Genomic DNA, 21,130 nt, shown 5'->3' with positions numbered 1-21,130 from the left:
CTTAGGTGTCCATCCGTTCGTACCAATTTGCTGGTGAGCGCGCTCACGTGGTGCTCGTGTGTCCATTCTTGGGATACCTGGCTTACTGGAACGGGTTCCAGCTCTGGCCAGGAGAACACGAGAGGCGCCCTCTCACCGCTGCTCCTCACAGCCGAATGGCACTCCGTGGTGTCCACGCGCCACATTTTATTGATGCACTCCTGGATGGATGGGCACTCGGGTCGCTTCCACGTCTTTGCGATTGTGAATTGTGCCCTAACTGTAACCCTAACCCTTACCCAGCCCGTCTCCTCTGCCCCTGCCTGACGCACTCCTCCCCGGCCAGGCCCGTCACTGTCCTGGGCCCCCGCCTGACCGGCTCCTCCCCGCCCGGCCGGTCACCGTCCTCTGCCCCTGCCTGACATGCTCCTTCCCGCCCGCCCGGCCTCTCACCGTCCTCGGCCCCTGCCTGACCGGCTCCTCCGTCGCCTGGGCCTTCCAAGGGCTTGGTGTGGACGCTGCTTCCAGGAAGCCCTCCAGAAACCCGGCAGCAGGGTGGCCGCAGCAGTCTCCAGCAGCCGTCCCTAAGTCGCGTGAGTGCGGGGGACGTGCCCCCGCTGTGCCGCGGGGGCCCAGCCTGGTGTCTTCCCTGAGGCCCTGCGGCTGCCGGCTGGGCTGCCGCTCCCCGCAAGGGGAGAGCCGCGGAGGTGGGGACCGCCTCCTGATGGGGACGTACACGCAGCTCTCCACGTCGGATTCCGGGGCTCTCTGTCCTGCCCGAAGGCCCAGCTGGCCTGCGGGTCCTTAGAGTGGCAAAAACATCCGAAAACTGAGATTGAGGGTCCGGTGGGTGTCTGCACTTTTGTGCTGGGCACCCCAGGGAGGCCCGGGGGCTGGCTGGACAACGTGGTCTGCTGGGCGGGGGGAGGGGGGTTGGAGGAGCAACTGATGCCCTTTGCACTTTGGGTAGCAAGAGTCTGAGGTGTCTCTGAGCCCTGTGCCCTGTGGGGGGGGGGCGGGGGGGTGGAGGAGGAGGAGGAGGAGGAGGAGGAGGAGGAGGTGGGAAGGGCCGGGGCCTGCAGTCCTGTTCCCGGGGTGGCACGGCAAGTGGCTTCTTCCACAGGCTGCTTGGCCTGGGCTCCCTGCACCTGGGCCTTTGGAGGACCGGCCCTGTGCTTGCCAACACTTCCTGCAGGGACCCAGAGCTGGGAGGTGGCATCTCTCAGCCCTGGGTCGGGCAGAGCCCCAGCGGGCCATGCCCACAACCTCTCTCAGCACCGGTCCCCCAGAAGGCTCCTTTGGGACCAGGATTCTCTTGCGGTGACTCTTTAAGGTCTGGCCCCTGGATGGAGGGGCACCAGGAGTAGAGGAGCAGGAAGGGGAAGGGGGTGGCCATGCGAGGGGACACTTTGAGGCCAAGTCCCAGCTTCAGCCTGATCCTCCTGGGAACCCCGCTCTGAGACAAGGAGCCGGGCTTCGCATTCCCACAGCAGCCAGTCGTGGGCTGAGGACACCTGGGGCGTTGGGAACTCCCTGGCTTCTCCTTGGTTTAACATCTAGAGCTGCTTGTGAATCGCGCCGCCACACACACCCGAGCGCAGGTGTCTTCCGCACAGACTGCGGGCCTCGCTCTTCTGAATGCCGCTAGCTCGCCACCCACCCACGGGTGAACCTGGTCAGGGTGCTTTCTCTAAGGGGCAGACTCTTTTCCGGGCGGGCTACCGGTGTCTCTGTTTGCTCGTTTCTTTCTTCCATTTCGGGAAAGGCTTCCTTGCTGGGTGTGGAAATCTCCTATGCCTTCCCTCGCCTATTCTGTCAGCTTTAAAATTCTCTTTCAGTTGCCACCCTCACAGATGGATTAGGAAACTCTTTCCGGTGCACTCATTAGTGAAATGACCTCCAGGAAGCTGGAATCCAATATCTAATGGCCGATTTTTAGCGAGTCCACACGCCAGGGTGGTCGGGGTCCAATGCAGCCCCGGCCAGGCCCAGGCCCCTTGGACTGGGCCACCGGAGGACACGGAGGAGGGCCCGGCCCCCACGAAGCGGTGCCGGCAGTTCTCCACGGGCTTGGGCGTTTTCCAGAGGTAGGAGATGGAGGGGACTGATTTCTTCAGCGCCCCCCAAACCACGCCACCCCACCCCACCCATGGGACACATCCCCAGAGAGAGACGCCCCATACACTGGCTGTGCCCCAGCCCTGGCCCGGGGGAATAGGCGGCAGCCCACCCACAGGGCGAGGAGGGGGGCGCAGCTGAAAGGGGTTGTGGGGGAGGGCGGCCCCTGGCTGGGGTCAAAGGGCCAGCGTCCCGCGCGTGCGCAGTCAGCGGCAGGCAGCCACGCGCTGGGGGTGGGCAGCGGGTAGGTGAAGGAGGCCGGGCGAGGAGACGAGGGGGGCTGGGAGGGCTCCACCTTGGCGAGTCCAGCCGTGGAGGCGCATCTTGTGTGAGTGTGAGTGAGTGTGAGTGTGTGTGTGTGTGTGTATAGAGAGACAGCCCCCCACCCCGCCCCGCCCCGCCCCGCCCCGCCCATCACCCCCGTCCCTGGGAGCCCGCGGGACCCGGCCGGCCGGAGAACTCAACCGGCCCGGCCCGGCGCGGGGCCTGGGGCGGGAGGCGGCGGCGGGGAAGCCCAGAGAGGCTCGGCTTCTTGAGCGGGGCAGGGGCGCCCTCCGCCGCCGTCTAGGGCCACACCACCCTGAACGCCCCCGATCTCGTCTGGTCTCGGAAGCTAAGCAGGGTCGGGCCTGGTTAGTACTTGGATGGGAGACCGCCTGGGAATACCGGGTGCCACAGGCTGCTGCTTTTTTTTTTTTTTTTTTTTTTTTTTGCCTCTTGTTCTGTCCCCTTTCTGGGAGCGCGGCGGCGGCCCGGGGTGGGGGTCACCCCCACCCTCAGCGCCCGCGCGGTGCCTGGCGCCCCAGCCCGCACCGTGGGGCCTCCTCTTGTCCCAAGCCGCGACACCGCCGCCACGCGGCAGCATGCGTGGCATCTGGACTGTCAGGTCTCAGACCAAAGGTCTGCTCTGTGGGAACCGACACGCTGGAGGAAACCTTGAGAGTCTGAGAGGGGAGGGAGTTCCAGAAGAAGGCCAGGATGTCATTTTGAGGGAGTACGTGACCAGAACTCGTCCCGTTGCTTTTGGGGTTCTATGGGCTACACGCAGGAATCTTTGGTGGTGGCACCTGATGTTGGGGGATCCGGAGTCACACCCAGACCTGCTCCACAGGCCTCCTTTTACTTTTCTCTTCGGATTCATTATTTTTAAAAAGTGTCTCTTACCTCTATGATTGCATTTTCTTTTCTCTCTCTTTTCAAGCAGATGATGGGAGTACAAGTATTCAGGTGACATGTGTTGCCCGTGCCGCCCTCCCCCCTGTGTTCTTTTTTTTTTTTTTTTTTTTTGAGACAGAGTCTCGTTTTGCTGCCCAGGCTAGAGTGAGTGCCATGGCATCAGCCTAGCTCACAGCAACCTCAATCTCCGGGCTCAAGCAATCCTGCTGCCTCAGCCTCCCGAGTAGTTGGGACTACAGGCATGCACCACCACGCCCGGCTGTGTTTTTCTATATATATTAGTTGGCCAATTAATTTCTTTCTATTTTTAGTAGAGACGGGGTCTCGCTCTTGCTCAGGCTGGTTTCGAACTCCTGACCTGGAGCAATCCGCCCGCCTCGGCCTCCCAGAGAGCTAGGATTACAGGCGTGAGCCACCGCGCCCGGCCCCCCCTGTGTTCTTATTCATACACCTCTCATGTTGTTCCAGCGTATTGTGGGGGTACCAATGTTAAGGTCGGGTGCCTTGCCCTCTCCAAGCCTCCCCCCTCGGGTCAGAGCTTCAAGTGCGCCCATCCCCCAGTCGGTGCGCACCCACCCCATGCCTAATGGATGTGTATGCCCCTCCCCTCCCCCCACCCGCCCGACACCCACCCGATGAAGGTGATTCCTCTCCGTCCACTTAGGTGTCCATCCGTTCGTACCAATTTGCTGGTGAGCGCGCTCACGTGGTGCTCGTGTGTCCATTCTTGGGATACTTGGCCTACTGGAACGGGTTCCAGCTCTGGCCAGGAGAACACGAGAGGCGCCCTCTCACCGCTGCTCCTCACAGCCGAATGGCACTCCGTGGTGTCCACGCGCCACATTTTATTGATGCACTCCTGGATGGATGGGCACTCGGGTCGCTTCCACGTCTTTGCGATTGTGAATTGTGCCCTAACTGTAACCCTAACCCTTACCCAGCCCGTCTCCTCTGCCCCTGCCTGACGCACTCCTCCCCGGCCAGGCCCGTCACTGTCCTGGGCCCCCGCCTGACCGGCTCCTCCCCGCCCGGCCGGTCACCGTCCTCTGCCCCTGCCTGACATGCTCCTTCCCGCCCGCCCGGCCTCTCACCGTCCTCGGCCCCTGCCTGACCGGCTCCTCCGTCGCCTGGGCCTTCCAAGGGCTTGGTGTGGACGCTGCTTCCAGGAAGCCCTCCAGAAACCCGGCAGCAGGGTGGCCGCAGCAGTCTCCAGCAGCCGTCCCTAAGTCGCGTGAGTGCGGGGGACGTGCCCCCGCTGTGCCGCGGGGGCCCAGCCTGGTGTCTTCCCTGAGGCCCTGCGGCTGCCGGCTGGGCTGCCGCTCCCCGCAAGGGGAGAGCCGCGGAGGTGGGGACCGCCTCCTGATGGGGACGTACACGCAGCTCTCCACGTCGGATTCCGGGGCTCTCTGTCCTGCCCGAAGGCCCAGCTGGCCTGCGGGTCCTTAGAGTGGCAAAAACATCCGAAAACTGAGATTGAGGGTCCGGTGGGTGTCTGCACTTTTGTGCTGGGCACCCCAGGGAGGCCCGGGGGCTGGCTGGACAACGTGGTCTGCTGGGCGGGGGGAGGGGGGTTGGAGGAGCAACTGATGCCCTTTGCACTTTGGGTAGCAAGAGTCTGAGGTGTCTCTGAGCCCTGTGCCCTGTGGGGGGGGGCGGGGGGGTGGAGGAGGAGGAGGAGGAGGAGGAGGAGGAGGTGGGAAGGGCCGGGGCCTGCAGTCCTGTTCCCGGGGTGGCACGGCAAGTGGCTTCTTCCACAGGCTGCTTGGCCTGGGCTCCCTGCACCTGGGCCTTTGGAGGACCGGCCCTGTGCTTGCCAACACTTCCTGCAGGGACCCAGAGCTGGGAGGTGGCATCTCTCAGCCCTGGGTCGGGCAGAGCCCCAGCGGGCCATGCCCACAACCTCTCTCAGCACCGGTCCCCCAGAAGGCTCCTTTGGGACCAGGATTCTCTTGCGGTGACTCTTTAAGGTCTGGCCCCTGGATGGAGGGGCACCAGGAGTAGAGGAGCAGGAAGGGGAAGGGGGTGGCCATGCGAGGGGACACTTTGAGGCCAAGTCCCAGCTTCAGCCTGATCCTCCTGGGAACCCCGCTCTGAGACAAGGAGCCGGGCTTCGCATTCCCACAGCAGCCAGTCGTGGGCTGAGGACACCTGGGGCGTTGGGAACTCCCTGGCTTCTCCTTGGTTTAACATCTAGAGCTGCTTGTGAATCGCGCCGCCACACACACCCGAGCGCAGGTGTCTTCCGCACAGACTGCGGGCCTCGCTCTTCTGAATGCCGCTAGCTCGCCACCCACCCACGGGTGAACCTGGTCAGGGTGCTTTCTCTAAGGGGCAGACTCTTTTCCGGGCGGGCTACCGGTGTCTCTGTTTGCTCGTTTCTTTCTTCCATTTCGGGAAAGGCTTCCTTGCTGGGTGTGGAAATCTCCTATGCCTTCCCTCGCCTATTCTGTCAGCTTTAAAATTCTCTTTCAGTTGCCACCCTCACAGATGGATTAGGAAACTCTTTCCGGTGCACTCATTAGTGAAATGACCTCCAGGAAGCTGGAATCCAATATCTAATGGCCGATTTTTAGCGAGTCCACACGCCAGGGTGGTCGGGGTCCAATGCAGCCCCGGCCAGGCCCAGGCCCCTTGGACTGGGCCACCGGAGGACACGGAGGAGGGCCCGGCCCCCACGAAGCGGTGCCGGCAGTTCTCCACGGGCTTGGGCGTTTTCCAGAGGTAGGAGATGGAGGGGACTGATTTCTTCAGCGCCCCCCAAACCACGCCACCCCACCCCACCCATGGGACACATCCCCAGAGAGAGACGCCCCATACACTGGCTGTGCCCCAGCCCTGGCCCGGGGGAATAGGCGGCAGCCCACCCACAGGGCGAGGAGGGGGGCGCAGCTGAAAGGGGTTGTGGGGGAGGGCGGCCCCTGGCTGGGGTCAAAGGGCCAGCGTCCCGCGCGTGCGCAGTCAGCGGCAGGCAGCCACGCGCTGGGGGTGGGCAGCGGGTAGGTGAAGGAGGCCGGGCGAGGAGACGAGGGGGGCTGGGAGGGCTCCACCTTGGCGAGTCCAGCCGTGGAGGCGCATCTTGTGTGAGTGTGAGTGAGTGTGAGTGTGTGTGTGTGTGTGTAGAGAGAGACAGCCCCCCGCCCTGCCCCGCCCCGCCCCGCCCCGCCCATCACCCCCGTCCCTGGGAGCCCGCGGGACCCGGCCGGCCGGAGAACTCAACCGGCCCGGCCCGGCGCGGGGCCTGGGGCGGGAGGCGGCGGCGGGGAAGCCCAGAGAGGCTCGGCTTCTTGAGCGGGGCAGGGGCGCCCTCCGCCGCCGTCTAGGGCCACACCACCCTGAACGCCCCCGATCTCGTCTGGTCTCGGAAGCTAAGCAGGGTCGGGCCTGGTTAGTACTTGGATGGGAGACCGCCTGGGAATACCGGGTGCCACAGGCTGCTGCTTTTTTTTTTTTTTTTTTTTTTTTTTTGCCTCTTGTTCTGTCCCCTTTCTGGGAGCGCGGCGGCGGCCCGGGGTGGGGGTCACCCCCACCCTCAGCGCCCGCGCGGTGCCTGGCGCCCCAGCCCGCACCGTGGGGCCTCCTCTTGTCCCAAGCCGCGACACCGCCGCCACGCGGCAGCATGCGTGGCATCTGGACTGTCAGGTCTCAGACCAAAGGTCTGCTCTGTGGGAACCGACACGCTGGAGGAAACCTTGAGAGTCTGAGAGGGGAGGGAGTTCCAGAAGAAGGCCAGGATGTCATTTTGAGGGAGTACGTGACCAGAACTCGTCCCGTTGCTTTTGGGGTTCTATGGGCTACACGCAGGAATCTTTGGTGGTGGCACCTGATGTTGGGGGATCCGGAGTCACACCCAGACCTGCTCCACAGGCCTCCTTTTACTTTTCTCTTCGGATTCATTATTTTTAAAAAGTGTCTCTTACCTCTATGATTGCATTTTCTTTTCTCTCTCTTTTCAAGCAGATGATGGGAGTACAAGTATTCAGGTGACATGTGTTGCCCGTGCCGCCCTCCCCCCTGTGTTCTTTTTTTTTTTTTTTTTTTTTGAGACAGAGTCTCGTTTTGCTGCCCAGGCTAGAGTGAGTGCCATGGCGTCAGCCTAGCTCACAGCAACCTCAATCTCCGGGCTCAAGCAATCCTGCTGCCTCAGCCTCCCGAGTAGTTGGGACTACAGGCATGCACCACCACGCCCGGCTGTGTTTTTCTATATATATTAGTTGGCCAATTAATTTCTTTCTATTTTTAGTAGAGACGGGGTCTCGCTCTTGCTCAGGCTGGTTTCGAACTCCTGACCTGGAGCAATCCGCCCGCCTCGGCCTCCCAGAGAGCTAGGATTACAGGCGTGAGCCACCGCGCCCGGCCCCCCCTGTGTTCTTATTCATACACCTCTCATGTTGTTCCAGCGTATTGTGGGGGTACCAATGTTAAGGTCGGGTGCCTTGCCCTCTCCAAGCCTCCCCCCTCGGGTCAGAGCTTCAAGTGCGCCCATCCCCCAGTCGGTGCGCACCCACCCCATGCCTAATGGATGTGTATGCCCCTCCCCTCCCCCCACCCGCCCGACACCCACCCGATGAAGGTGATTCCTCTCCGTCCACTTAGGTGTCCATCCGTTCGTACCAATTTGCTGGTGAGCGCGCTCACGTGGTGCTCGTGTGTCCATTCTTGGGATACTTGGCCTACTGGAACGGGTTCCAGCTCTGGCCAGGAGAACACGAGAGGCGCCCTCTCACCGCTGCTCCTCACAGCCGAATGGCACTCCGTGGTGTCCACGCGCCACATTTTATTGATGCACTCCTGGATGGATGGGCACTCGGGTCGCTTCCACGTCTTTGCGATTGTGAATTGTGCCCTAACTGTAACCCTAACCCTTACCCAGCCCGTCTCCTCTGCCCCTGCCTGACGCACTCCTCCCCGGCCAGGCCCGTCACTGTCCTGGGCCCCCGCCTGACCGGCTCCTCCCCGCCCGGCCGGTCACCGTCCTCTGCCCCTGCCTGACATGCTCCTTCCCGCCCGCCCGGCCTCTCACCGTCCTCGGCCCCTGCCTGACCGGCTCCTCCGTCGCCTGGGCCTTCCAAGGGCTTGGTGTGGACGCTGCTTCCAGGAAGCCCTCCAGAAACCCGGCAGCAGGGTGGCCGCAGCAGTCTCCAGCAGCCGTCCCTAAGTCGCGTGAGTGCGGGGGACGTGCCCCCGCTGTGCCGCGGGGGCCCAGCCTGGTGTCTTCCCTGAGGCCCTGCGGCTGCCGGCTGGGCTGCCGCTCCCCGCAAGGGGAGAGCCGCGGAGGTGGGGACCGCCTCCTGATGGGGACGTACACGCAGCTCTCCACGTCGGATTCCGGGGCTCTCTGTCCTGCCCGAAGGCCCAGCTGGCCTGCGGGTCCTTAGAGTGGCAAAAACATCCGAAAACTGAGATTGAGGGTCCGGTGGGTGTCTGCACTTTTGTGCTGGGCACCCCAGGGAGGCCCGGGGGCTGGCTGGACAACGTGGTCTGCTGGGCGGGGGGAGGGGGGTTGGAGGAGCAACTGATGCCCTTTGCACTTTGGGTAGCAAGAGTCTGAGGTGTCTCTGAGCCCTGTGCCCTGTGGGGGGGGGCGGGGGGGTGGAGGAGGAGGAGGAGGAGGAGGAGGAGGAGGTGGGAAGGGCCGGGGCCTGCAGTCCTGTTCCCGGGGTGGCACGGCAAGTGGCTTCTTCCACAGGCTGCTTGGCCTGGGCTCCCTGCACCTGGGCCTTTGGAGGACCGGCCCTGTGCTTGCCAACACTTCCTGCAGGGACCCAGAGCTGGGAGGTGGCATCTCTCAGCCCTGGGTCGGGCAGAGCCCCAGCGGGCCATGCCCACAACCTCTCTCAGCACCGGTCCCCCAGAAGGCTCCTTTGGGACCAGGATTCTCTTGCGGTGACTCTTTAAGGTCTGGCCCCTGGATGGAGGGGCACCAGGAGTAGAGGAGCAGGAAGGGGAAGGGGGTGGCCATGCGAGGGGACACTTTGAGGCCAAGTCCCAGCTTCAGCCTGATCCTCCTGGGAACCCCGCTCTGAGACAAGGAGCCGGGCTTCGCATTCCCACAGCAGCCAGTCGTGGGCTGAGGACACCTGGGGCGTTGGGAACTCCCTGGCTTCTCCTTGGTTTAACATCTAGAGCTGCTTGTGAATCGCGCCGCCACACACACCCGAGCGCAGGTGTCTTCCGCACAGACTGCGGGCCTCGCTCTTCTGAATGCCGCTAGCTCGCCACCCACCCACGGGTGAACCTGGTCAGGGTGCTTTCTCTAAGGGGCAGACTCTTTTCCGGGCGGGCTACCGGTGTCTCTGTTTGCTCGTTTCTTTCTTCCATTTCGGGAAAGGCTTCCTTGCTGGGTGTGGAAATCTCCTATGCCTTCCCTCGCCTATTCTGTCAGCTTTAAAATTCTCTTTCAGTTGCCACCCTCACAGATGGATTAGGAAACTCTTTCCGGTGCACTCATTAGTGAAATGACCTCCAGGAAGCTGGAATCCAATATCTAATGGCCGATTTTTAGCGAGTCCACACGCCAGGGTGGTCGGGGTCCAATGCAGCCCCGGCCAGGCCCAGGCCCCTTGGACTGGGCCACCGGAGGACACGGAGGAGGGCCCGGCCCCCACGAAGCGGTGCCGGCAGTTCTCCACGGGCTTGGGCGTTTTCCAGAGGTAGGAGATGGAGGGGACTGATTTCTTCAGCGCCCCCCAAACCACGCCACCCCACCCCACCCATGGGACACATCCCCAGAGAGAGACGCCCCATACACTGGCTGTGCCCCAGCCCTGGCCCGGGGGAATAGGCGGCAGCCCACCCACAGGGCGAGGAGGGGGGCGCAGCTGAAAGGGGTTGTGGGGGAGGGCGGCCCCTGGCTGGGGTCAAAGGGCCAGCGTCCCGCGCGTGCGCAGTCAGCGGCAGGCAGCCACGCGCTGGGGGTGGGCAGCGGGTAGGTGAAGGAGGCCGGGCGAGGAGACGAGGGGGGCTGGGAGGGCTCCACCTTGGCGAGTCCAGCCGTGGAGGCGCATCTTGTGTGAGTGTGAGTGAGTGTGAGTGTGTGTGTGTGTGTGTAGAGAGAGACAGCCCCCCGCCCTGCCCCGCCCCGCCCCGCCCCGCCCATCACCCCCGTCCCTGGGAGCCCGCGGGACCCGGCCGGCCGGAGAACTCAACCGGCCCGGCCCGGCGCGGGGCCTGGGGCGGGAGGCGGCGGCGGGGAAGCCCAGAGAGGCTCGGCTTCTTGAGCGGGGCAGGGGCGCCCTCCGCCGCCGTCTAGGGCCACACCACCCTGAACGCCCCCGATCTCGTCTGGTCTCGGAAGCTAAGCAGGGTCGGGCCTGGTTAGTACTTGGATGGGAGACCGCCTGGGAATACCGGGTGCCACAGGCTGCTGCTTTTTTTTTTTTTTTTTTTTTTTTTTTTGCCTCTTGTTCTGTCCCCTTTCTGGGAGCGCGGCGGCGGCCCGGGGTGGGGGTCACCCCCACCCTCAGCGCCCGCGCGGTGCCTGGCGCCCCAGCCCGCACCGTGGGGCCTCCTCTTGTCCCAAGCCGCGACACCGCCGCCACGCGGCAGCATGCGTGGCATCTGGACTGTCAGGTCTCAGACCAAAGGTCTGCTCTGTGGGAACCGACACGCTGGAGGAAACCTTGAGAGTCTGAGAGGGGAGGGAGTTCCAGAAGAAGGCCAGGATGTCATTTTGAGGGAGTACGTGACCAGAACTCGTCCCGTTGCTTTTGGGGTTCTATGGGCTACACGCAGGAATCTTTGGTGGTGGCACCTGATGTTGGGGGATCCGGAGTCACACCCAGACCTGCTCCACAGGCCTCCTTTTACTTTTCTCTTCGGATTCATTATTTTTAAAAAGTGTCTCTTACCTCTATGATTGCATTTTCTTTTCTCTCTCTTTTCAAGCAGATGATGGGAGTACAAGTATTCAGGTGACATGTGTTGCCCGTGCCGCCCTCCCCCCTGTGTTCTTTTTTTTTTTTTTTTTTTTGAGACAGAGTCTCGTTTTGCTGCCCAGGCTAGAGTGAGTGCCATGGCGTCAGCCTAGCTCACAGCAACCTCAATCTCCGGGCTCAAGCAATCCTGCTGCCTCAGCCTCCCGAGTAGTTGGGACTACAGGCATGCACCACCACGCCCGGCTGTGTTTTTCTATATATATTAGTTGGCCAATTAATTTCTTTCTATTTTTAGTAGAGACGGGGTCTCGCTCTTGCTCAGGCTGGTTTCGAACTCCTGACCTGGAGCAATCCGCCCGCCTCGGCCTCCCAGAGAGCTAGGATTACAGGCGTGAGCCACCGCGCCCGGCCCCCCCTGTGTTCTTATTCATACACCTCTCATGTTGTTCCAGCGTATTGTGGGGGTACCAATGTTAAGGTCGGGTGCCTTGCCCTCTCCAAGCCTCCCCCCTCGGGTCAGAGCTTCAAGTGCGCCCATCCCCCAGTCGGTGCGCACCCACCCCATGCCTAATGGATGTGTATGCCCCTCCCCTCCCCCCACCCGCCCGACACCCACCCGATGAAGGTGATTCCTCTCCGTCCACTTAGGTGTCCATCCGTTCGTACCAATTTGCTGGTGAGCGCGCTCACGTGGTGCTCGTGTGTCCATTCTTGGGATACTTGGCCTACTGGAACGGGTTCCAGCTCTGGCCAGGAGAACACGAGAGGCGCCCTCTCACCGCTGCTCCTCACAGCCGAATGGCACTCCGTGGTGTCCACGCGCCACATTTTATTGATGCACTCCTGGATGGATGGGCACTCGGGTCGCTTCCACGTCTTTGCGATTGTGAATTGTGCCCTAACTGTAACCCTAACCCTTACCCAGCCCGTCTCCTCTGCCCCTGCCTGACGCACTCCTCCCCGGCCAGGCCCGTCACTGTCCTGGGCCCCCGCCTGACCGGCTCCTCCCCGCCCGGCCGGTCACCGTCCTCTGCCCCTGCCTGACATGCTCCTTCCCGCCCGCCCGGCCTCTCACCGTCCTCGGCCCCTGCCTGACCGGCTCCTCCGTCGCCTGGGCCTTCCAAGGGCTTGGTGTGGACGCTGCTTCCAGGAAGCCCTCCAGAAACCCGGCAGCAGGGTGGCCGCAGCAGTCTCCAGCAGCCGTCCCTAAGTCGCGTGAGTGCGGGGGACGTGCCCCCGCTGTGCCGCGGGGGCCCAGCCTGGTGTCTTCCCTGAGGCCCTGCGGCTGCCGGCTGGGCTGCCGCTCCCCGCAAGGGGAGAGCCGCGGAGGTGGGGACCGCCTCCTGATGGGGACGTACACGCAGCTCTCCACGTCGGATTCCGGGGCTCTCTGTCCTGCCCGAAGGCCCAGCTGGCCTGCGGGTCCTTAGAGTGGCAAAAACATCCGAAAACTGAGATTGAGGGTCCGGTGGGTGTCTGCACTTTTGTGCTGGGCACCCCAGGGAGGCCCGGGGGCTGGCTGGACAACGTGGTCTGCTGGGCGGGGGGAGGGGGGTTGGAGGAGCAACTGATGCCCTTTGCACTTTGGGTAGCAAGAGTCTGAGGTGTCTCTGAGCCCTGTGCCCTGTGGGGGGGGGCGGGGGGGTGGAGGAGGAGGAGGAGGAGGAGGAGGAGGAGGTGGGAAGGGCCGGGGCCTGCAGTCCTGTTCCCGGGGTGGCACGGCAAGTGGCTTCTTCCACAGGCTGCTTGGCCTGGGCTCCCTGCACCTGGGCCTTTGGAGGACCGGCCCTGTGCTTGCCAACACTTCCTGCAGGGACCCAGAGCTGGGAGGTGGCATCTCTCAGCCCTGGGTCGGGCAGAGCCCCAGCGGGCCATGCCCACAACCTCTCTCAGCACCGGTCCCCCAGAAGGCTCCTTTGGGACCAGGATTCTCTTGCGGTGACTCTTTAAGGTCTGGCCCCTGGATGGAGGGGCACCAGGAGTAGAGGAGCAGGAAGGGGAAGGGGGTGGCCATGCGAGGGGACACTTTGAGGCCAAGTCCCAGCTTCAGCCTGATCCTCCTGGGAACCCCGCTCTGAGACAAGGAGCCGGGCTTCGCATTCCCACAGCAGCCAGTCGTGGGCTGAGGACACCTGGGGCGTTGGGAACTCCCTGGCTTCTCCTTGGTTTAACATCTAGAGCTGCTTGTGAATCGCGCCGCCACACACACCCGAGCGCAGGTGTCTTCCGCACAGACTGCGGGCCTCGCTCTTCTGAATGCCGCTAGCTCGCCACCCACCCACGGGTGAACCTGGTCAGGGTGCTTTCTCTAAGGGGCAGACTCTTTTCCGGGCGGGCTACCGGTGTCTCTGTTTGCTCGTTTCTTTCTTCCATTTCGGGAAAGGCTTCCTTGCTGGGTGTGGAAATCTCCTATGCCTTCCCTCGCCTATTCTGTCAGCTTTAAAATTCTCTTTCAGTTGCCACCCTCACAGATGGATTAGGAAACTCTTTCCGGTGCACTCATTAGTGAAATGACCTCCAGGAAGCTGGAATCCAATATCTAATGGCCGATTTTTAGCGAGTCCACACGCCAGGGTGGTCGGGGTCCAATGCAGCCCCGGCCAGGCCCAGGCCCCTTGGACTGGGCCACCGGAGGACACGGAGGAGGGCCCGGCCCCCACGAAGCGGTGCCGGCAGTTCTCCACGGGCTTGGGCGTTTTCCAGAGGTAGGAGATGGAGGGGACTGATTTCTTCAGCGCCCCCCAAACCACGCCACCCCACCCCACCCATGGGACACATCCCCAGAGAGAGACGCCCCATACACTGGCTGTGCCCCAGCCCTGGCCCGGGGGAATAGGCGGCAGCCCACCCACAGGGCGAGGAGGGGGGCGCAGCTGAAAGGGGTTGTGGGGGAGGGCGGCCCCTGGCTGGGGTCAAAGGGCCAGCGTCCCGCGCGTGCGCAGTCAGCGGCAGGCAGCCACGCGCTGGGGGTGGGCAGCGGGTAGGTGAAGGAGGCCGGGCGAGGAGACGAGGGGGGCTGGGAGGGCTCCACCTTGGCGAGTCCAGCCGTGGAGGCGCATCTTGTGTGAGTGTGAGTGAGTGTGAGTGTGTGTGTGTGTGTGTAGAGAGAGACAGCCCCCCGCCCTGCCCCGCCCCGCCCCGCCCCGCCCATCACCCCCGTCCCTGGGAGCCCGCGGGACCCGGCCGGCCGGAGAACTCAACCGGCCCGGCCCGGCGCGGGGCCTGGGGCGGGAGGCGGCGGCGGGGAAGCCCAGAGAGGCTCGGCTTCTTGAGCGGGGCAGGGGCGCCCTCCGCCGCCGTCTAGGGCCACACCACCCTGAACGCCCCCGATCTCGTCTGGTCTCGGAAGCTAAGCAGGGTCGGGCCTGGTTAGTACTTGGATGGGAGACCGCCTGGGAATACCGGGTGCCACAGGCTGCTGCTTTTTTTTTTTTTTTTTTTTTTTTTTTTGCCTCTTGTTCTGTCCCCTTTCTGGGAGCGCGGCGGCGGCCCGGGGTGGGGGTCACCCCCACCCTCAGCGCCCGCGCGGTGCCTGGCGCCCCAGCCCGCACCGTGGGGCCTCCTCTTGTCCCAAGCCGCGACACCGCCGCCACGCGGCAGCATGCGTGGCATCTGGACTGTCAGGTCTCAGACCAAAGGTCTGCTCTGTGGGAACCGACACGCTGGAGGAAACCTTGAGAGTCTGAGAGGGGAGGGAGTTCCAGAAGAAGGCCAGGATGTCATTTTGAGGGAGTACGTGACCAGAACTCGTCCCGTTGCTTTTGGGGTTCTATGGGCTACACGCAGGAATCTTTGGTGGTGGCACCTGATGTTGGGGGATCCGGAGTCACACCCAGACCTGCTCCACAGGCCTCCTTTTACTTTTCTCTTCGGATTCATTATTTTTAAAAAGTGTCTCTTACCTCTATGATTGCATTTTCTTTTCTCTCTCTTTTCAAGCAGATGATGGGAGTACAAGTATTCAGGTGACATGTGTTGCCCGTGCCGCCCTCCCCCCTGTGTTCTTTTTTTTTTTTTTTTTTTTTTGAGACAGAGTCTCGTTTTGCTGCCCAGGCTAGAGTGAGTGCCATGGCGTCAGCCTAGCTCACAGCAACCTCAATCTCCGGGCTCAAGCAATCCTGCTGCCTCAGCCTCCCGAGTAGTTGGGACTACAGGCATGCACCACCACGCCCGGCTGTGTTTTTCTATATATATTAGTTGGCCAATTAATTTCTTTCTATTTTTAGTAGAGACGGGGTCTCGCTCTTGCTCAGGCTGGTTTCGAACTCCTGACCTGGAGCAATCCGCCCGCCTCGGCCTCCCAGAGAGCTAGGATTACAGGCGTGAGCCACCGCGCCCGGCCCCCCCTGTGTTCTTATTCATACACCTCTCATGTTGTTCCAGCGTATTGTGGGGGTACCAATGTTAAGGTCGGGTGCCTTGCCCTCTCCAAGCCTCCCCCCTCGGGTCAGAGCTTCAAGTGCGCCCATCCCCCAGTCGGTGCGCACCCACCCCATGCCTAATGGATGTGTATGCCCCTCCCCTCCCCCCACCCGCCCGACACCCACCCGATGAAGGTGATTCCTCTCCGTCCACTTAGGTGTCCATCCGTTCGTACCAATTTGCTGGTGAGCGCGCTCACGTGGTGCTCGTGTGTCCATTCTTGGGATACTTGGCTTACTGGAACGGGTTCCAGCTCTGGCCAGGAGAACACGAGAGGCGCCCTCTCACCGCTGCTCCTCACAGCCGAATGGCACTCCGTGGTGTCCACGCGCCACATTTTATTGATGCACTCCTGGATGGATGGGCACTCGGGTCGCTTCCACGTCTTTGCGATTGTGAATTGTGCCCTAACTGTAACCCTAACCCTTACCCAGCCCGTCTCCTCTGCCCCTGCCTGACGCACTCCTCCCCGGCCAGGCCCGTCACTGTCCTGGGCCCCCGCCTGACCGGCTCCTCCCCGCCCGGCCGGTCACCGTCCTCTGCCCCTGCCTGACATGCTCCTTCCCGCCCGCCCGGCCTCTCACCGTCCTCGGCCCCTGCCTGACCGGCTCCTCCGTCGCCTGGGCCTTCCAAGGGCTTGGTGTGGACGCTGCTTCCAGGAAGCCCTCCAGAAACCCGGCAGCAGGGTGGCCGCAGCAGTCTCCAGCAGCCGTCCCTAAGTCGCGTGAGTGCGGGGGACGTGCCCCCGCTGTGCCGCGGGGGCCCAGCCTGGTGTCTTCCCTGAGGCCCTGCGGCTGCCGGCTGGGCTGCCGCTCCCCGCAAGGGGAGAGCCGCGGAGGTGGGGACCGCCTCCTGATGGGGACGTACACGCAGCTCTCCACGTCGGATTCCGGGGCTCTCTGTCCTGCCCGAAGGCCCAGCTGGCCTGCGGGTCCTTAGAGTGGCAAAAACATCCGAAAACTGAGATTGAGGGTCCGGTGGGTGTCTGCACTTTTGTGCTGGGCACCCCAGGGAGGCCCGGGGGCTGGCTGGACAACGTGGTCTGCTGGGCGGGGGGAGGGGGGTTGGAGGAGCAACTGATGCCCTTTGCACTTTGGGTAGCAAGAGTCTGAGGTGTCTCTGAGCCCTGTGCCCTGTGGGGGGGGGCGGGGGGGTGGAGGAGGAGGAGGAGGAGGAGGAGGAGGAGGTGGGAAGGGCCGGGGCCTGCAGTCCTGTTCCCGGGGTGGCACGGCAAGTGGCTTCTTCCACAGGCTGCTTGGCCTGGGCTCCCTGCACCTGGGCCTTTGGAGGACCGGCCCTGTGCTTGCCAACACTTCCTGCAGGGACCCAGAGCTGGGAGGTGGCATCTCTCAGCCCTGGGTCGGGCAGAGCCCCAGCGGGCCATGCCCACAACCTCTCTCAGCACCGGTCCCCCAGAAGGCTCCTTTGGGACCAGGATTCTCTTGCGGTGACTCTTTAAGGTCTGGCCCCTGGATGGAGGGGCACCAGGAGTAGAGGAGCAGGAAGGGGAAGGGGGTGGCCATGCGAGGGGACACTTTGAGGCCAAGTCCCAGCTTCAGCCTGATCCTCCTGGGAACCCCGCTCTGAGACAAGGAGCCGGGCTTCGCATTCCCACAGCAGCCAGTCGTGGGCTGAGGACACCTGGGGCGTTGGGAACTCCCTGGCTTCTCCTTGGTTTAACATCTAGAGCTGCTTGTGAATCGCGCCGCCACACACACCCGAGCGCAGGTGTCTTCCGCACAGACTGCGGGCCTCGCTCTTCTGAATGCCGCTAGCTCGCCACCCACCCACGGGTGAACCTGGTCAGGGTGCTTTCTCTAAGGGGCAGACTCTTTTCCGGGCGGGCTACCGGTGTCTCTGTTTGCTCGTTTCTTTCTTCCATTTCGGGAAAGGCTTCCTTGCTGGGTGTGGAAATCTCCTATGCCTTCCCTCGCCTATTCTGTCAGCTTTAAAATTCTCTTTCAGTTGCCACCCTCACAGATGGATTAGGAAACTCTTTCCGGTGCACTCATTAGTGAAATGACCTCCAGGAAGCTGGAATCCAATATCTAATGGCCGATTTTTAGCGAGTCCACACGCCAGGGTGGTCGGGGTCCAATGCAGCCCCGGCCAGGCCCAGGCCCCTTGGACTGGGCCACCGGAGGACACGGAGGAGGGCCCGGCCCCCACGAAGCGGTGCCGGCAGTTCTCCACGGGCTTGGGCGTTTTCCAGAGGTAGGAGATGGAGGGGACTGATTTCTTCAGCGCCCCCCAAACCACGCCACCCCACCCCACCCATGGGACACATCCCCAGAGAGAGACGCCCCATACACTGGCTGTGCCCCAGCCCTGGCCCGGGGGAATAGGCGGCAGCCCACCCACAGGGCGAGGAGGGGGGCGCAGCTGAAAGGGGTTGTGGGGGAGGGCGGCCCCTGGCTGGGGTCAAAGGGCCAGCGTCCCGCGCGTGCGCAGTCAGCGGCAGGCAGCCACGCGCTGGGGGTGGGCAGCGGGTAGGTGAAGGAGGCCGGGCGAGGAGACGAGGGGGGCTGGGAGGGCTCCACCTTGGCGAGTCCAGCCGTGGAGGCGCATCTTGTGTGAGTGTGAGTGAGTGTGAGTGTGTGTGTGTGTGTGTAGAGAGAGACAGCCCCCCGCCCTGCCCCGCCCCGCCCCGCCCCGCCCATCACCCCCGTCCCTGGGAGCCCGCGGGACCCGGCCGGCCGGAGAACTCAACCGGCCCGGCCCGGCGCGGGGCCTGGGGCGGGAGGCGGCGGCGGGGAAGCCCAGAGAGGCTCGGCTTCTTGAGCGGGGCAGGGGCGCCCTCCGCCGCCGTCTAGGGCCACACCACCCTGAACGCCCCCGATCTCGTCTGGTCTCGGAAGCTAAGCAGGGTCGGGCCTGGTTAGTACTTGGATGGGAGACCGCCTGGGAATACCGGGTGCCACAGGCTGCTGCTTTTTTTTTTTTTTTTTTTTTTTTTTTTTGCCTCTTGTTCTGTCCCCTTTCTGGGAGCGCGGCGGCGGCCCGGGGTGGGGGTCACCCCCACCCTCAGCGCCCGCGCGGTGCCTGGCGCCCCAGCCCGCACCGTGGGGCCTCCTCTTGTCCCAAGCCGCGACACCGCCGCCACGCGGCAGCATGCGTGGCATCTGGACTGTCAGGTCTCAGACCAAAGGTCTGCTCTGTGGGAACCGACACGCTGGAGGAAACCTTGAGAGTCTGAGAGGGGAGGGAGTTCCAGAAGAAGGCCAGGATGTCATTTTGAGGGAGTACGTGACCAGAACTCGTCCCGTTGCTTTTGGGGTTCTATGGGCTACACGCAGGAATCTTTGGTGGTGGCACCTGATGTTGGGGGATCCGGAGTCACACCCAGACCTGCTCCACAGGCCTCCTTTTACTTTTCTCTTCGGATTCATTATTTTTAAAAAGTGTCTCTTACCTCTATGATTGCATTTTCTTTTCTCTCTCTTTTCAAGCAGATGATGGGAGTACAAGTATTCAGGTGACATGTGTTGCCCGTGCCGCCCTCCCCCCTGTGTTCTTTTTTTTTTTTTTTTTTTTTGAGACAGAGTCTCGTTTTGCTGCCCAGGCTAGAGTGAGTGCCATGGCGTCAGCCTAGCTCACAGCAACCTCAATCTCCGGGCTCAAGCAATCCTGCTGCCTCAGCCTCCCGAGTAGTTGGGACTACAGGCATGCACCACCACGCCCGGCTGTGTTTTTCTATATATATTAGTTGGCCAATTAATTTCTTTCTATTTTTAGTAGAGACGGGGTCTCGCTCTTGCTCAGGCTGGTTTCGAACTCCTGACCTGGAGCAATCCGCCCGCCTCGGCCTCCCAGAGAGCTAGGATTACAGGCGTGAGCCACCGCGCCCGGCCCCCCCTGTGTTCTTATTCATACACCTCTCATGTTGTTCCAGCGTATTGTGGGGGTACCAATGTTAAGGTCGGGTGCCTTGCCCTCTCCAAGCCTCCCCCCTCGGGTCAGAGCTTCAAGTGCGCCCATCCCCCAGTCGGTGCGCACCCACCCCATGCCTAATGGATGTGTATGCCCCTCCCCTCCCCCCACCCGCCCGACACCCACCCGATGAAGGTGATTCCTCTCCGTCCACTTAGGTGTCCATCCGTTCGTACCAATTTGCTGGTGAGCGCGCTCACGTGGTGCTCGTGTGTCCATTCTTGGGATACTTGGCCTACTGGAACGGGTTCCAGCTCTGGCCAGGAGAACACGAGAGGCGCCCTCTCACCGCTGCTCCTCACAGCCGAATGGCACTCCGTGGTGTCCACGCGCCACATTTTATTGATGCACTCCTGGATGGATGGGCACTCGGGTCGCTTCCACGTCTTTGCGATTGTGAATTGTGCCCTAACTGTAACCCTAACCCTTACCCAGCCCGTCTCCTCTGCCCCTGCCTGACGCACTCCTCCCCGGCCAGGCCCGTCACTGTCCTGGGCCCCCGCCTGACCGGCTCCTCCCCGCCCGGCCGGTCACCGTCCTCTGCCCCTGCCTGACATGCTCCTTCCCGCCCGCCCGGCCTCTCACCGTCCTCGGCCCCTGCCTGACCGGCTCCTCCGTCGCCTGGGCCTTCCAAGGGCTTGGTGTGGACGCTGCTTCCAGGAAGCCCTCCAGAAACCCGGCAGCAGGGTGGCCGCAGCAGTCTCCAGCAGCCGTCCCTAAGTCGCGTGAGTGCGGGGGACGTGCCCCCGCTGTGCCGCGGGGGCCCAGCCTGGTGTCTTCCCTGAGGCCCTGCGGCTGCCGGCTGGGCTGCCGCTCCCCGCAAGGGGAGAGCCGCGGAGGTGGGGACCGCCTCCTGATGGGGACGTACACGCAGCTCTCCACGTCGGATTCCGGGGCTCTCTGTCCTGCCCGAAGGCCCAGCTGGCCTGCGGGTCCTTAGAGTGGCAAAAACATCCGAAAACTGAGATTGAGGGTCCGGTGGGTGTCTGCACTTTTGTGCTGGGCACCCCAGGGAGGCCCGGGGGCTGGCTGGACAACGTGGTCTGCTGGGCGGGGGGAGGGGGGTTGGAGGAGCAACTGATGCCCTTTGCACTTTGGGTAGCAAGAGTCTGAGGTGTCTCTGAGCCCTGTGCCCTGTGGGGGGGGGCGGGGGGGTGGAGGAGGAGGAGGAGGAGGAGGAGGAGGAGGTGGGAAGGGCCGGGGCCTGCAGTCCTGTTCCCGGGGTGGCACGGCAAGTGGCTTCTTCCACAGGCTGCTTGGCCTGGGCTCCCTGCACCTGGGCCTTTGGAGGACCGGCCCTGTGCTTGCCAACACTTCCTGCAGGGACCCAGAGCTGGGAGGTGGCATCTCTCAGCCCTGGGTCGGGCAGAGCCCCAGCGGGCCATGCCCACAACCTCTCTCAGCACCGGTCCCCCAGAAGGCTCCTTTGGGACCAGGATTCTCTTGCGGTGACTCTTTAAGGTCTGGCCCCTGGATGGAGGGGCACCAGGAGTAGAGGAGCAGGAAGGGGAAGGGGGTGGCCATGCGAGGGGACACTTTGAGGCCAAGTCCCAGCTTCAGCCTGATCCTCCTGGGAACCCCGCTCTGAGACAAGGAGCCGGGCTTCGCATTCCCACAGCAGCCAGTCGTGG

The 21,130-nt window shown here is 63.1% G+C and overlaps 5 non-coding genes across 5 annotated transcripts; all 5 read left to right on the top strand.

Moving 5' to 3' along the window:
* The first annotated feature begins 2,659 nt into the window (after positions 1 to 2,659).
* LOC142867393 (5S ribosomal RNA) lies at positions 2,660 to 2,778 on the top strand. Its single transcript, XR_012916975.1, has one exon. It is a non-coding gene; the product is annotated as a 5S ribosomal RNA (ribosomal RNA).
* A 3,809-nt stretch (positions 2,779 to 6,587) lies between these two features.
* LOC142867382 (5S ribosomal RNA) lies at positions 6,588 to 6,706 on the top strand. Its single transcript, XR_012916974.1, has one exon. It is a non-coding gene; the product is annotated as a 5S ribosomal RNA (ribosomal RNA).
* A 3,810-nt stretch (positions 6,707 to 10,516) lies between these two features.
* LOC142867371 (5S ribosomal RNA) lies at positions 10,517 to 10,635 on the top strand. The gene has a single exon (XR_012916973.1). It is a non-coding gene; the product is annotated as a 5S ribosomal RNA (ribosomal RNA).
* Positions 10,636 to 14,445: 3,810 nt separating this feature from the next.
* On the top strand, positions 14,446 to 14,564 carry LOC142867360 (5S ribosomal RNA). The gene has a single exon (XR_012916972.1). It is a non-coding gene; the product is annotated as a 5S ribosomal RNA (ribosomal RNA).
* A 3,812-nt stretch (positions 14,565 to 18,376) lies between these two features.
* On the top strand, positions 18,377 to 18,495 carry LOC142867349 (5S ribosomal RNA). The gene has a single exon (XR_012916971.1). It is a non-coding gene; the product is annotated as a 5S ribosomal RNA (ribosomal RNA).
* Positions 18,496 to 21,130: the final 2,635 nt, after the last annotated feature.

Source organism: Microcebus murinus, unplaced genomic scaffold (assembly GCF_040939455.1).
Source record: "Microcebus murinus isolate Inina unplaced genomic scaffold, M.murinus_Inina_mat1.0 scaf015_hap2_Mmur4.0, whole genome shotgun sequence".
NCBI classification, from domain to species: Eukaryota; Metazoa; Chordata; class Mammalia; order Primates; family Cheirogaleidae; genus Microcebus; species Microcebus murinus.
The sequence above is the reverse complement of the archived record's forward strand: the minus strand, read 5'-3'. Positions and strand labels throughout refer to the sequence as shown.